Source organism: Tachysurus fulvidraco, chromosome 19 (genome assembly GCF_022655615.1).
Source record: "Tachysurus fulvidraco isolate hzauxx_2018 chromosome 19, HZAU_PFXX_2.0, whole genome shotgun sequence".
In the NCBI taxonomy this organism is placed as follows: Eukaryota; Metazoa; Chordata; class Actinopteri; order Siluriformes; family Bagridae; genus Tachysurus; species Tachysurus fulvidraco.
The window spans coordinates 188,040-203,195 of NC_062536.1; the positions used below are offsets into that span (position 1 = coordinate 188,040).

The window sequence follows — 15,156 nt, forward strand, 5'->3', positions numbered from 1 at the left end:
ATATGATCGTGTAGACGTCAACATGGGAGAGAAGCTAATTCTCGTGACACCCGAAAATAACCACGAAAATCTTCTCCATTAAGGCGTAACGCTTGCACTAAACGGTGATACTTGCCGAAACCAGTTTTATCCACACTGATTTGCAATGTTTTCTTTTGCGTCTCCAGTAAAGAAGAGCAAAAGCAAGAGCCTGTATTCTCCCTCCATTTATCATGGTGAATGAATGAATTAATTAATGAAGGAGTAAATACAAACAATCAGTTCAACAATAAATCCAGAAAGACTGTGAATAATTTTTGAGGAAACATTGACACAACATTAAAAATAATACAATATAAATAATAATAATTTATTACTTTTCTATCAATAACAATGTATTTAAAACAAAAGGATTGTTTTGATAAAGTTTAAAAATTACTAAAGTTTATGTTAATACTTTTTAATAATTCTCATCACCTCGCGCACACGAACCTGATTGGACAACATTGGAATACATCACATCCGGTCGGCATATCAGATGCGGTGTAGTCGCACAAGTTAAATTTTTTAACGGATCCAACGCTCAAAACGGAACCGAAAATTACGGATCCGCAGATGGTCGGCACCTCACTCAGCGACCTTGCGACTCTTCATCGGAAATGAATGACTTCCGGTTTATCGGCGGTCGTTTGTCGTGTGCAGTGTGAAGGCGGCTTGAGGCGCACCGGATTATAAGGCGCAGTCTCAATTACGGGGTCTATTTCTGTACTTAACCCATACATAAGTCGCACCGTATTATAAGTCGCACCGTATTATAAGTCGCACCATATTATAAGGCGCACCGTATTATAAGTCACACCGTATTATAAGGCGCACCGTATTATAAGGCGAATGCTAAAACATACGGTCGACAAAAAAAGGTAACAGAAACAAAACAATGAGTTTAGTTGAACTTTATTCTACTATTTAACACACACACATTATTTTTTAATCGATCTTCTCCCACAAATCCATCAAAGTCCTCATCTATTGTGTCTTCTTAACTTGGCGCAGTACATTTTCTTGCTTCCCCCACTCCCGAACCACAGATACATTGATGTTGAATCCTTTCAGCTGCTCTATTCCCATTTACAACCGTGTAACTGATAGCCTGTAGTTTGAATTGTGCCTCGTAAGCATCTGATTTTTATTGGCAGATGGCAAACCAACTTAAGGTGCATTTACCGCCACCTACTGGACTGGAGTGTGAAGCGCATAATGGTTAGGAAGAAACAAATGTTGATCTGCAACATACCGGTAGTTATACTGTACCTACCAGAGGCGTGGCGGAGGTAAGCGTACGTACTGTAAGTATTACGTAATGTTCTCTGATTGGTTTATCGCTGCCAGCGTACGTAGTGTATGTATTACATCTCTGTGTCAGCGGGAAATGGTCCGACAGTCAACCAAGCGGAGCGCTTACCAAAGTCACACAACAACATTTTTACAGATTTTTGGAACTCGGTGCACACATAAGGCGCACCAGATTATTCTTAGGCGCATGGACGATTTTTGAGAAAATGTAAGGCTTTTAGGTGCGCCTTATAGTGCGGAAAATACTGTATAGTATATAGTATTTCCTGCATAGCTAAGTTTTGAGTAATGTAAACCAAATAATTAGTTTACACATTAAGGTTGCTACCAGTCAGTAAGTCTTGTTACCTTTAAGTATAACTCAAACTATCTTTTTGAATTTATTGTAGCATCATGTCCATAATTGGCAGAATGTAAATATCGTTGGGTGCATAATATTAAAATAATCTTATTAGCTGTCACAAATGTTTGACTTGCAATGATATATGCTTCTTTTCCCCTCAGGTTACAGATTTTGTTACCTTGCCATAATAAACTGGTTGAGCCATCCCTTAGCCCCAAACAGACCATGACTGGAGCGCTTGTGAAAAAACTCTTTCATCAGAAGTCCATTTATGTCAGAACAGACAAGGTGGTGATAACAGAGGGAAAAGAACTTGTAAGTAATGTTGAAATGAGATAAACACACACATGCATGCATAGACTGCCTGGTCAAAAAAGAAGCACCATTTTAGAAGGTTATAATTATTGGGTTGCATTAAACAAAGAAAACAAGAAATTTGAAATTACTAGAACTAGGGCAATGGATATGTGTCATGTGGTCTGATAAGTCCAGATTGACCCCATTCCAGAGCGATGGGCATTGAATGAAATCTTAGTGTGCAACTTTTTTTGGCCGGGCAGGTTATATGGCTATCCCATTTCCTGCTGAGATTATCACAGTCACATGGTATACATTGCTGCTACTAATTTTGTTTGTTATTTTGGATCCAGTAAGACTTCTCACCTTTATTTATTTCAATTTATAGTCAATTCTAGATGGAGACAGTCAACATACAAACAGCAGTGAACCCCAAGAAGTATCAGATGACATAAATGGTATTTCACTGATCATTTTTACTAGTTGGACATTTCTCTATTGTACATGATTTCTTTGATTGGTCTGAGTAAATATTTGGAAATTTTGAGATTTTTAATTTAATTTTATTTATATATTTTTTTTATTTAGATGAAATGGCATAAAAACCGGCATGTTACTCACGTTCAAGTACAATATGTTTTCTTATTTAACAATTTAAATGCATTTGCCTGTAACTGCTGCAATATATACATTTCTTTACTCATCTTAAAAGTTGTTGCTGTCTCCACAGATGCCACACAGTCTCTCTCCAGTGTTGATCAAATTATCTGGTGTGCAGCCACCCAAGCTGTTTTTACAGATGTACCTACTGTAGCATCTCAAAAGACACCAATGCAATGTCTAGTTGTGCTGCTGTCATCACCATTGATGGTACTCACACCTTGCCCAGTCAAGCTCCTGTCATCTCCAGTGGTGACACAGACGACTTTCCCATTGTATCATCTGCCATCTACAGCAATCCCATCAATGGTTTGTCCTGTGGCACCAATTTAAATTCAAGTGATGACACACGTGACTGTTCTGCTACTAACACCTCCGCCGTAACCAGTGACCATTCCCCTCCCAACTCTGGTGCTATAGCCTCAACTGTCTCCAGTGCATCCAGCAATAATGTAACCCGAACCCCTTACTGGTTAACTGTTTCCATTGTTCTGTGTTTAAAAATCATTGTTGTTTTTTTTAGATTGTGTTAGTGTTTATTTACAAAACTGCCATATGCACAAAGTGAAATAGTATCTTGCAAACATGTTTCAGTTCTTATGTTCTTCCTTTTGTAATACTTATCTGGACCTATTTGAGGAAGAATATTTCTCTGATGATCCTGGTCTCCAGGAAGCCATTTCAAGATCTTTGACTGAAGGAACCAATGAGAGGTCAGAAATATTTTAGTCTTTGTCTATAAATTCTTCATGTTTAATATGTTTGGTGCTGATCAGCCACTGCTTCCATTGAGCTCAAGGAGGAAAAAACTTCTAAGTTGAAAGTATCAAAGAAAAACCCAAACAGCGTATCCCCATGCCACCCAAAAAGTTCCCCCACAAAAAACAAGCAAGCAGGAGCGAGAGCGCCCCCTCCAAAGGAATCTCCTCAATATATATACCCTGGCACCTCTAGATGCGTCTATACCTTCTTACGTCAATCCACCTGACCCGTCTGACTTTTCTCCTGACACTACAGAATTGCCCGTGGCCCCCCTGCCTCATTTCCCCGAAAAACATGTCTGCCCTTTTACCCAAAATTAAGTCTGGCCCATTGTTGTTCCCGCCGAACTTCTGCATTATTATTAAAAATATGCTGCGTTGACAAAACTGTTGTTAAAATGTGCTCCAGTGAACTTCTTGTACTCTTCCCTGTCACGTATCACACAGAAGACATGTCTCGTGGACCAATCTCCCTTTATACAATTACAATGAGTGAGTTTTGCTCTATCTTTTTCTATGTTTTGTATATGATGATTTGATATGATATGATTTCTCCGGATTATACGCCCATATATATATATGCATACATATATACACACGCACACACATACATATATACACATACATACATACATACATACATACATACATACACACACACATACATACACACACATATATACATAAGATGATTACCTGTATTGTACGCCTATACTATGTGTATGTTGTGTATGATTTCCCTGACAATCACATATAAATCATTTGCTCTACACTGGATTAATCACATCTCTAAATATAACATAAACATATAAACTGATCAGATCAGTGATGATACTCAATCCCCAATCACCTACCATCACCTATGATATAGGAGTTCTGATTTAGTCTGATTATGACATACGACGTTTTATGATCATATTTTAGGATACGATTTTCTTGATTACAGTAGCATCAGGTTCCAAATCAACTGGATTATATATTAGCGGTATTCGACTTACAATTAGATTTTTTATCTGGTTAGTAAAAGTACTGCATTATTACTTTAGCTAAGCTTTTGCATTTTATAATGTTGTTTTGCATATATGTGGAGATCTGTTTATGCTGACTCCTTAAGTTTGCTAGACTTATGATCTCAGTCTGTCTTGTTTGTCCAGACTGGGCCTGCACATGCATAGTATTTTAAGCCTAAGTTCCTCTGTTCTCGCCTAAAGGGCAGGTTCCCTTTTTCTTGTTTTTATCAGATTCTCAGAGTTCTGAGTACTGAGTTTTATAACTTCAATACACCCAATAAACCACCTTATCTCTGTTAACACTTGTCTCAAGGCATCTAACACTATATATATATATATATACATATATTATATTATAATCATATAACTCATATAGCTCAACACAATTACAATAACTGGCCTACCCCCATATGTCCTACAACATCAGTTGTAATAGTTCATATACTAAGAGCACATATCAAGATTTTTTCCAACACGTCTTTAACTGACGTGAGGATGATAAGTTGATTGAGCAAGCAGCTGCACATTACTGTAAACTCAACTGCAGCAATAGGCTGCAGTGAAAACCAGAGAGGTGAAATTAAAAGAAATTTGCAAAATAAAAAAAGCCTAAATATTATTAAATGCATAATATCAGGGTTTTCCCCTATTTCATTTTTGATCTATGTTAAAGTTATATATTACCTTGACACTAAATACATATTATTTGTATTATTTTATTGATTCAAAGATACGTTTGAAGGGAATAATGGAGCAGATCACTTCGAGAATAAATAATGATGAAACTGTGAGCTTTAACATAATAAGAAGGAATGTGTGGGATGGAGCTGCCAGAGCCATGGGCTGTTCCAATTTTGCATCAGAAAAGAAGATGGATATAAATTTCACAGATGATTACGGAATATCTGAGACAATGGAGGGCCTACCTGGGAGTTCAGGTTATGTCTTTATGAAATCAAGGACAATATTGGAATCTTTGAGGGTCCACCTAATGCTAAAGTCCTCACATGCAATTCCAGAGGTACTACTGAATGTATTTATTATTATTATTATTATTATTATTATTATTATGTGTTTTTTTTATGTATTGTACTGAATTTGACTAGGCCACTGATATATTTGTATTTGGGATAAATAAGGACAATAGTATACTTTTTGTATTAGGCTTTATTTTTAGATTATATATTTGTTTAATATTTTTAGTCGTGAGATTTGGCGAAATAAGTGATCTTGTAACCTTGGGAAAATGTAAGCACTTTAGGTATTTTATATGAAATACTTTTTAATCTTGTGTTATTAAAAAGCATTTTATGTCATTAAAGTCTTTTTATATAAAAATGTTTCTCCTTTAAATTGGGTTCCCTATGTTAACTTGAAAGTCTCACTTGGATAATTGGTCATAATGTTCAAGTTTATTTGCAATCAACAGCAATAAAAGACAATGGATACTTCCGTGCTGGTCAGATCATGGCTATGTCACTTGGCCATGGGGGACAGAGTCCATGCTTCCTATCTGATGTCTTGTACGAATGTCTTCAAAAGGGTCCAGACAATGTAAAGGCCAGAATCGAACATATTAATGATGATGAGACAAGGTCACAGGTGCAATCGGTGAGGTTTTTTTTTTCCCTGTATGATTTGATTTAATTACTAGTTTACTAATAACAATACACCTTCATTTTTAATACGGAGTCTCTCAGTAATTGCTATGTACTGTATTTATGTTAATGTAATATTTTAGATTTTAGAAGCTGAGACAGAATCACAGCTGGAAGATGCAGTTGCTAGGGCAGCCAGCTTGATTAGTCTTGCAGGTCATAATGTGCTTGTAACACTGAAAACCAAAGAAGAGACTGCAATGGACTTGGCTCATTGGTATGTCCTCCCGTGCACCTTTTGAAAGGTATTCTTATTTCTTGGCACATTCTACAGTTTCCTAGTAGAAACATAAATGTGGTTCTTAACTGTTGCTAATGTTTTGGCTGTGTTATAAATTATTTACCTACTTTACTATTATACAATATACTGTAGGATGCACAGATTGTCCATATCATATGCTGATTTACTCACTGTTCATTTGCTACATCAGAATGATTTAAACTTTACGATATTATGATGTTAAAAAATTATGATGTTAAAGAATTCAAGTGTGCAGTCCTGTAACAAAGAAAAAAAAGCTACAATCACTAAAATCACAGTAGCTATATAGAATTTTGACTTTATAGTAGGCATTAAATTTTTTAAGATGATTGAATGAGTTTCTCCTCAGATTACCTTAGAAAAATATTATTTGTTTGTACAGTGGATCCCCTGCAGATTTTGTAAGTTTTCCCACTTATACAGAAATGAAGGGTCTATACTTTTAGATCCATCCATAACCCATTTTCAGGAGATTCTCATCTAAGCATAATTACTGCCTCAATTCGGCGTGGCATGGAGGTGATCAGTCTGCATGGGGCTCCAGACCGAGGGCGATTGATGGTTATTTTGTATTTCTTACTTTTGTGAATAATCGCTCCAATAGTCTCCTTCTCACAAAGCCTTTATACAGTTGTTGTTAGGAGCACCTTCTTAAATGAATCTGTGTACCACATGAGCCCATAACCAGTCTGTGGGAGCAGAATTATTGTTGAATAAGATATTTATTTTACTCATTGAAATGTAACTCAGTTTATAATATTCTGTCTTTCTTTTTCATTTTGTAACCCACATTCTGCAGCCTGAGCTTTAAAAGCTTCAACTAAAGGATCTATATAATGTGTTTTTTTCTGAATCTTTGGACTGTTTTCTGTTGTATTTGTGCCTATGTTTTTTTCTGGAACCAAGCTTAAACCAGTGTCATTTATACATGTATTGGAATACCTTAGGATTTGTAGCATTGTAAGAGGTTAGACCTTTTGTCAAAGACATTGAAACTGTTTTTTCTTCTAGGTTCTGTGATGGCTTAAAGGCGCTTTGTGTCTTAGATGCAAATCTGCAAATGATGTGTCTTTTGGTGAAGCCCGAGAAGGCTTTAACAGCAGCTGATCTAGAGAGTCTGTTCCAAATAATTCCTTCTGAAAGGGGGAGTAATCGATTTCAACAGGAGTGCCACACTGTTGCTTTTTGGCAAGACTATCTTCAGGATGCTGAATGTAAGTTCCCTGTATAGTCCAATGTTTCAGAATTAAAATAATATTTCACTCAAACGTTCTTTACACTCCAAATTGTTTTGGTCGCATTTCACTAATTATTTTAATGTAACTTGTTCCTTGTGACATTTTACTATTTATTCTAAATATAGCATGCATACTTTAAGCTTTGTTAGAAGATGAATTTAACCCTGAGGTTTCACTTAAACATGACATCAAGCTAACAAACAGTGAGCATCTGTAATGCCTGCTGTAAAAAAAAATGCCTATTTACATATCTAGCAGACATGGTTCGAGATCACTAACTTGGATCTCTTTTTGTGTCCACCATACCATAAGAAAAATATCTATTTTTTAGCCCCTAAACATTCCACTCTCTTTACCAGCTAGTTGGGAAACCTGTCTGCCTATTGTCTGATGCTAGGTAGGTGGGGTAATATGGGTTTGTAATAGCAGATTTGGTTGTAAATTGTAAATAATTTTATTGTTATAAACTTTGAACTTACACCAGGTCATCTCACTGTATCCAAAAGACAGATATTTGCAGGTTTAAAGAAATTTAACCAAGTCACCAGTCTTGCATCACTTTTCCATTACTTCAGGCATATTGTGTCTCACACCTGTCAATTCAGCAGCAATAGTAATCATTATTTTTTCTTGTTGCTCTAATTCTGTTTTTCACAGTTGAGAAAGATGTCTCCCTGGAAGAAACTCTTGTTTTCTTCACTGGATGTGACCGCATTCCTGCACTGGGGTTCTCTCCAAAGCCAACCCATGAGTTCATCACCCATTCACGATTTCCACTGGTTAACACTTGTGAACATATTCTTTGCATATCAATCTATGTAGAATATGCTAATTTCAAATCTGACATGGATTTTGCTATACGCAACTCCCCAGGTTTTGGAAGGGCTTGAGAGGTTTTGTGCTTTTATTTTTTGCTTTTTTGCAATTCTGAAGTAAAAAAGATGGATTGCAGTTTCTGTTCAGACAATTTCGCATATTTATTTTTTCTGGAACTTAATATTTGAAAAATTCAACATTCTAAGCAAATGTTCAGTTCAAACGTTGCTGGGTGCTAACCTTTAGTTAAATTAGTTTAATGGTGGTTTTATAGGGAGTTATTTTGGGCAACAGAAATCTTTACTATTGTGACACCTTGATGTGTAAACATTCCATAGGCCTCCTGTAATTACTGAATCTAACCCTGCAAATAACTAGTTTGTTGTTTCTATTTTGAACATGCTCATTCATTGTCCTCAGAGAATCTGTCCATAAATGACAAAACTGGAGCCCACTATATTCAAGCTTTAAATGAGTGAAACAATGGCGTAAGTTTGATTTTATCATTGGTGGGGACATAATTTATTTGACATTGGTGGGGACAACATTACGTATTTTGTGCATAAAACTATTGTTATAAGAATACTTTCTTCCTCACATTCCGGTAGCCTTCATAATAACGTTGCATATTGCTTCATACAACGGAATATAGCTGCAGCCGACCTCAACACATTAGCGAGAAAGACAAAGCCAATCAAACAGCAACATGGGTTAGAGAGGCGGGACTCAAAATGGCAAAGGCCAATCCTTTTAGAGAGGTGAGTTACAGAGGAGGGATTCGTTGCAGGAGGTAAATCTGTTAACCGTTTGTGTTCCACTAGTTGCGCTATTTTTTACAAAATGCCATTGTAAAATATTTTTCAACTTCTTTAATGGTTCCTGGATAAATGTTAAATGAAATAAGTTAAAAAGCACAAGACACAGATGGACATCAGTGGTTATGTATAAATGTATATATAAGCTTGGTCGAATTATTGCTAGGGACAATTGAGTGTTCCCTAGATATTGGTAGGGACATGTCCCTACCGTCCCTACCCAAATCGACGCCCTTGGATTGAAATGTCTGATCCTTGAAAATCAATGGATAACTTGCTGCAAACTTGGGGAAGAGATGCATCTGTAAGAACTCTACATGCAATCATTCACGAACACCACTTTCACATTAAAGGAATTCAGCTGGTAGTTATTGCCATATCCCCTCCCCTGTACAGTCCTGACCTTATTCCAATTAATGCAATTAATATTTTGCTAATAAATAGCATCTGACTTCAGCTGTGTGATGGGGTGTACAATATCGCAAACAATCCTTTTTTTAAGCTAAGGTTATTCTCTTATTTGAAGCAAGTTACAAGCTGTGACAAAAAGTTCTATTCCATGATTTCCGTCATCAGTCAAGGGATTAATTGGCCTTAACTCCATATCCTGTTGGTGTTGATCTTGAGAGTGTGGCATTTGTACAAGATGTAGTTGTCTTTGGTTTTGAGGAAGATTTAACATTCCAATTGTCCCGAGTTGCAGCGGGGACCTATTCTCCATCGTCCTCAAGCTGTGGTGGTTCCACTGGGTTCTGAATTCATCAACAGATCTGTTGATTCTTGGAAGATAAACATGGTGGAGTGCCCTAATGTGAAGTGGGTCTGTGCTATTTAAAAGTCCAACATTGTCCATAAAGACGGAAAGGTCTTTAAAGTATGCTGACACAACCCTGTTCAATTCTCCCCACAGTCTTTCAATTCTCTGTTTGTGTACACTACGCCCAACTATGAAACTACCCCTGTTTCCTCCACGATTCTCAATCATAAATCGTGCAATATTGATGTTCTCACCACCAGCATCACCCCTGACATGATGCGGGAGTCCAAATAGATTGATCGCATCCTGGAAAAGTTGCAGAGCAGCTGAAGATCTGTTGTCTGTACAACATCTCAGGTAGGTAATGCAGCGACTGTATAAATCCGCTCCACCATGAAAAACAAATCCCCATGGATTTTACTTGTGATTTGTGTCAGTATGCCTGGAATGACTTTAGGTCAACTTTTAAACCAACTTGCATGTAATGTAGTGTTTAATTTAAACACTAATGACAAACCTTATGCATTTAATTAATTGTTTTCTTTTGGGGGTTTATTGTAAAACAAGTCTTTTTAAAAGACATTAAATAAAATGAATGTTATAAATATCCAGAGATCTTTTTCTTTTTCGGAATTTTCAGAATTTTTTGAATATATAGGAGATTTTGAAATTAACATTAATGTAATTAAGTAAAACTCATTCAATTGTAAAATAATTAAAGAATTGCTATTCTTAGGAGATGATGAACTGCACAGCCAAAAAAAAAGGATTTAACTACAAAAATTGTTAAGAGACTTCCATTGGATAAATACTGCAATGGTTAATATGGTTCAGGTAGCAAAAAGTTATATAATCCTAACTGATGCAGTGAGTAGCGTCTCATTTCTTAAGACATATCATGTGGTCCAGGCAAATATGTAACTCTGTTTCAGAACAAACAGAACAGATGATATATACATCTAATAATAATCTAGAATTTTTATTATGTTAATTCTTATTTCTTTTATTATTCGTTATTTCCTTTATCATTAATTATGTTTACCTTCTGCTCTATGTTTATGTTCTGTAAAGCTGCTTTGAGACAATGTCTATTGTAAAAAGCGCTATACAAATAAACTTGAATTGAATTGAATGAGTTTGCTTTTAAAGGCACAAGCAAGGGGTATTTATTTTGCTTGCTTGTTTGTTTGTTTGTTTTTGTTTTAAATCAAATGTAAAAATGTAATGTTAATTTACAATATTTACCAGACTTGGTTAGGAGCAGAGACATTGTAGACCCGCCGCCGAATTGCCCTTCGGCCTCTTAATGCTCTTCCCACTGGATTATTCTTAAACGCCCTCGAACCTTCCACCGCTGAACTCTGATTGCTCTTCCGCTCAAGCTACCAGAGATATAGGTCTCTCCTGACCCAGGGGTATGCCTTAGAACCTCAGCAATAAGACAATCAAGATCTGTGTTTGAAATGTTGCTGAAACATAGTCCCATAGTCCACTAAACCCATTTGTGTCCTGTGGTTGTAAAGTGTTCGAATGTTTACAGACGGCATTAGAGATATGGCCATCCAGCTAAAGCCCAAGTCACGCATGTGAATCAGCTGAGCTGCTGATATTTTGTACCTTAAAAGAGAGAAAATAATCAACAAAATATGGATAAAGCATAGATTTTTTTTTTTTAAAAAACTAAAAAAAAATGCAGCAGTTTAGGTGATTTAATAGTCTACCTTTATGTCATCAATTCTGACTTGATGCTACCTTATCTTACATCAATTGATTTCCCTATAAAATTGTTTCCATAGCCATTACCTACCTTGGCCTTCTTCTCTGAAAAGTACTTGTCTACTTGTTGTCATCTACTTGTCTGACATTTTCAAGTGTTATTTGATTCAAAATCTCACTTAGACACTCGTAAATTCCTTCAAGAATGACATGCAAATTTTTTTCTGCATTGTTTAGTTCAATATGATTACTCATAGCCATAAGGAACATTGCAATAATAGAAATATGATCCTCAAGGTGACGTGAGAAATGCTCCAGATCGTTTAGGTCCCTTGATTTACAATCAGCTGTTGCAAAAAAATCTTCCGGTTCAACAAAGTATTGAAGTATTTCTGCGAATGCCATTTTGAAAAACTGAACATTTTAAACAATTCATTCAATATAATCTGAGTTTCAATCAATATATTACGGGTTTTTCATTCAATATATTCAGGATTAATTCAATTCTCTCATGAATAATTTCCTAAACAACATGCCATATATTATATATATATATATATATATATATATATATATATATATATATATATATATATATATATATATATATATATATATATAATATGCATCTCCTTCCTCAGGCAGGAGGACAGCACAATCCACAGACACAGAATTGCTGCAATAAAGACTTTATTTGCAAAAGGACATTACTGCAAGATATACAAACAGAAAAAGCACCGGAATTATAATAAATAAGTGTTCAGCTATATATATGTGTGTGTGTGTGTGTGTGTGTGTGTGTGTGTGTGTGTGTGTGTGTGTGTGTGTGTGTGTGTGTGTGTGTTAAACAAAAAAAACCCAAATTCCTCTGCCACTGCAGGACATATTTAACCAAAATTGAAAGAACACACTAACTGAAATAATTCAACACATATTGGTCCCTCAGCAGCCGACCACTGTCGTCATCAGGGAAGATTGCCAGATTGTCCCAGTCCATGGCTGGTGAAACTCTGGGGGCCCTCTCCTTCCTCAGGCAAGCCACATTGTGGAGGACAGCACATGCCCTCACAGGGCTGACCCTTAATTTGTGAAGGCAGTGAAAACGTGCCTTCAGGAGGCCAAAGGTCATATCAACTCTGGCCCTGGTCCTGGCATGGGCATGGTTGTAGGTTGTCTGTGAAAGGTGTAAAGAGAAAAGGCTGGCAGCCATACACGCTTTTTCCCAGAAACACACCAGAGAATTCACCTGTCAACACAAAATCTCATCATTATTAACTCATAAACACAGTGATATTCTTGACACAGCCATGATGTAAAAACTGGAACATTTGTCCGGGTCATGTTTACAGTTTTTTACAATCGCTATGACAGTTTTTTCAATACATTTAACAAGTTTCCTAAACTCTTAACACGGTTAGCACAACATCCGTCTTTGTAGGGTATACAATTAACGCATTTCTTGTTGCTTTGATACAAAATGCATACAGATAACAACAATTTAAAATGCTTGAACTTCTTTTACACACAAGCTCAACCAAGACCAAAACAATGTCATTTTACAGTCAAATTTACAAATGCTTTAACACTGTATGTCAGAACAGATAACATCATGTTCTAAACATAACTTATATAGGCTAAAGTCAAAGTCAACAGCTGTTCATATTGGGAATTGAAACAGAAATATATCCCCAGTATTTTATAACATTGCTAATGAGAATCAGCTTATCACAGTTATGCAAATATATAAATCACAGCGATTCCCATCTAGGAACCACACTCAGGTGTTCAGGTTTTTTCAATTGCATGATCATATGTTCTAAAAGAGGACTCTTTGGGCTGATCTTGTGTGGAAAAGGAACGAGAGAGGGGGGGGGAGGAAGGAAGGAAGGAAGGAAGCCTGCACGAGGGAGAGGAAGACGAATACCAGGACAAAGGAAAGGAGTTAGATTGTGTGGTGGTGCTCAAAGAAGGACAGCAAAATCTCAGCCGGGACACAGTGGCATACATTGTCTGTATTTTCATAGAAACCAACAGATAGGACATTGCTTCTCCTACAGCAAAGTGTAAATAATTTGACCATTTACTGTATTAGAGTGACTGTATGCCTCTTGTCTCTAATATGTAACTGTATTTTGTCCCTCTAAGGATTCAATGTCTACCTCCCTCAGGGGGCAGAGGGAAGCTCTTGAATGAAGAACAGGGACTTGCTATTGTCCACATGGTGATTGTTGACAATGAAATAAAACTGAAGGACATTCAGTCCAGAGTTGTAGAGTACAACGTTGTCTTTGGGAACATTGTAGCAATCAGCATAACATCTATTTCTCAGACTCTAGCTAAACTCAGAGTCCGAATGAAACAACTATACAAAGTTCCTTTTGAAAGCAAGTGAGCGCATCAAAGAACTCCGTCACCGGTACGTCCAGGTAAGGTTCTGCAATTCCACTATTCCCGTGCAGTCACAGCCTGGTTTGACACCCATCCAAGGATGATGTTTCATTTCCTTGCCCCTTACTCCTCTTTCCTCAACCACATTGAGTTTTTCTCAGCCTGAAGATGGAAGGTTTTTGACCATCGTCCACTTGAACAAATGTCCCTCTAAGATGCAATAGATGCTGCATGCAAAGACATCACAGCTGAACACTGCCAAGGGTGGATAAGGCATGCCAAAAGATTATTCCCACGATTCCTTGCCAGAGAAGATATCAGGTGTGATGTGCTTTTTCTGTTTGTATATCTTGCAGTAATGTCCTTTTGCAAATAAAGTCTTTACTGCAGCAATCCTGTGTCTGTATTTTATTTATTGATTTATTTTTACATAAACTGTACATTTTATAAAGCTGCTGTAGGAGTTTTATATGAACATACCATGTTGGGGCAAGTCGTGGCTTAATGGTTAGAGAGTCTGACTCGTAATCCTAAGGTTGTGGGTTTGAGTCTCAGGCCGGTCACGACTGAGGTGCCCTTGAGCAAGGCATCGAACCCCCCAACTGCTCCCCGGGCGCTGCAGCATAAATGGCTGCCCACTGCTCCGGGTGTGTGTTCACTGCTGTGTGTGTGCATTTTGTATGGATCAAATGCAGAGAATGAATTACATTTACAGCATTAAATTCTGAGTTCTGAGTATGGTTCACCATACTTAGCCATATGTCACTTCACTTTCACTTTCACTAAACCAGTAGGGGGCAATCTCTTTTGATGAATATAATGAGTGCACCTGGGATAGAGGGAGTGTTTTTGTGTACGGAGGAAGCTCACAGTTTTTTGACCGTGAAATATAACCCGAATTGGATCTTTACCACAAATATGTGAGATATGAGATGTGAGATATATTGTGTTCCAGCATATACTTTCAGTTTTGGAATTTTGATTAGTTGTTTAGCTACACATGTGATATGTTCAGGATTGGCATGGACTATGAACTGTGGATGAACAATGGAACTATGGTGACTGTATGATATGCTTGTTCCAATAAAAGACATGTAACAGCA

At 36.9% G+C, this 15,156-nt stretch overlaps 1 long non-coding RNA gene across 1 annotated transcript; it reads left to right on the forward strand.

Moving 5' to 3' along the window:
- Positions 1–1,519: 1,519 nt before the first annotated feature.
- On the forward strand, positions 1,520–9,093 carry LOC113658760. The gene is made up of 8 exons (XR_007138711.1): positions 1,520–1,990; positions 2,361–2,430; positions 2,703–3,345; positions 5,134–5,424; positions 5,833–6,014; positions 6,145–6,306; positions 7,335–7,537; positions 8,219–9,093. It is a non-coding gene; the product is annotated as an uncharacterized LOC113658760 (long non-coding RNA).
- Positions 9,094–15,156: the final 6,063 nt, after the last annotated feature.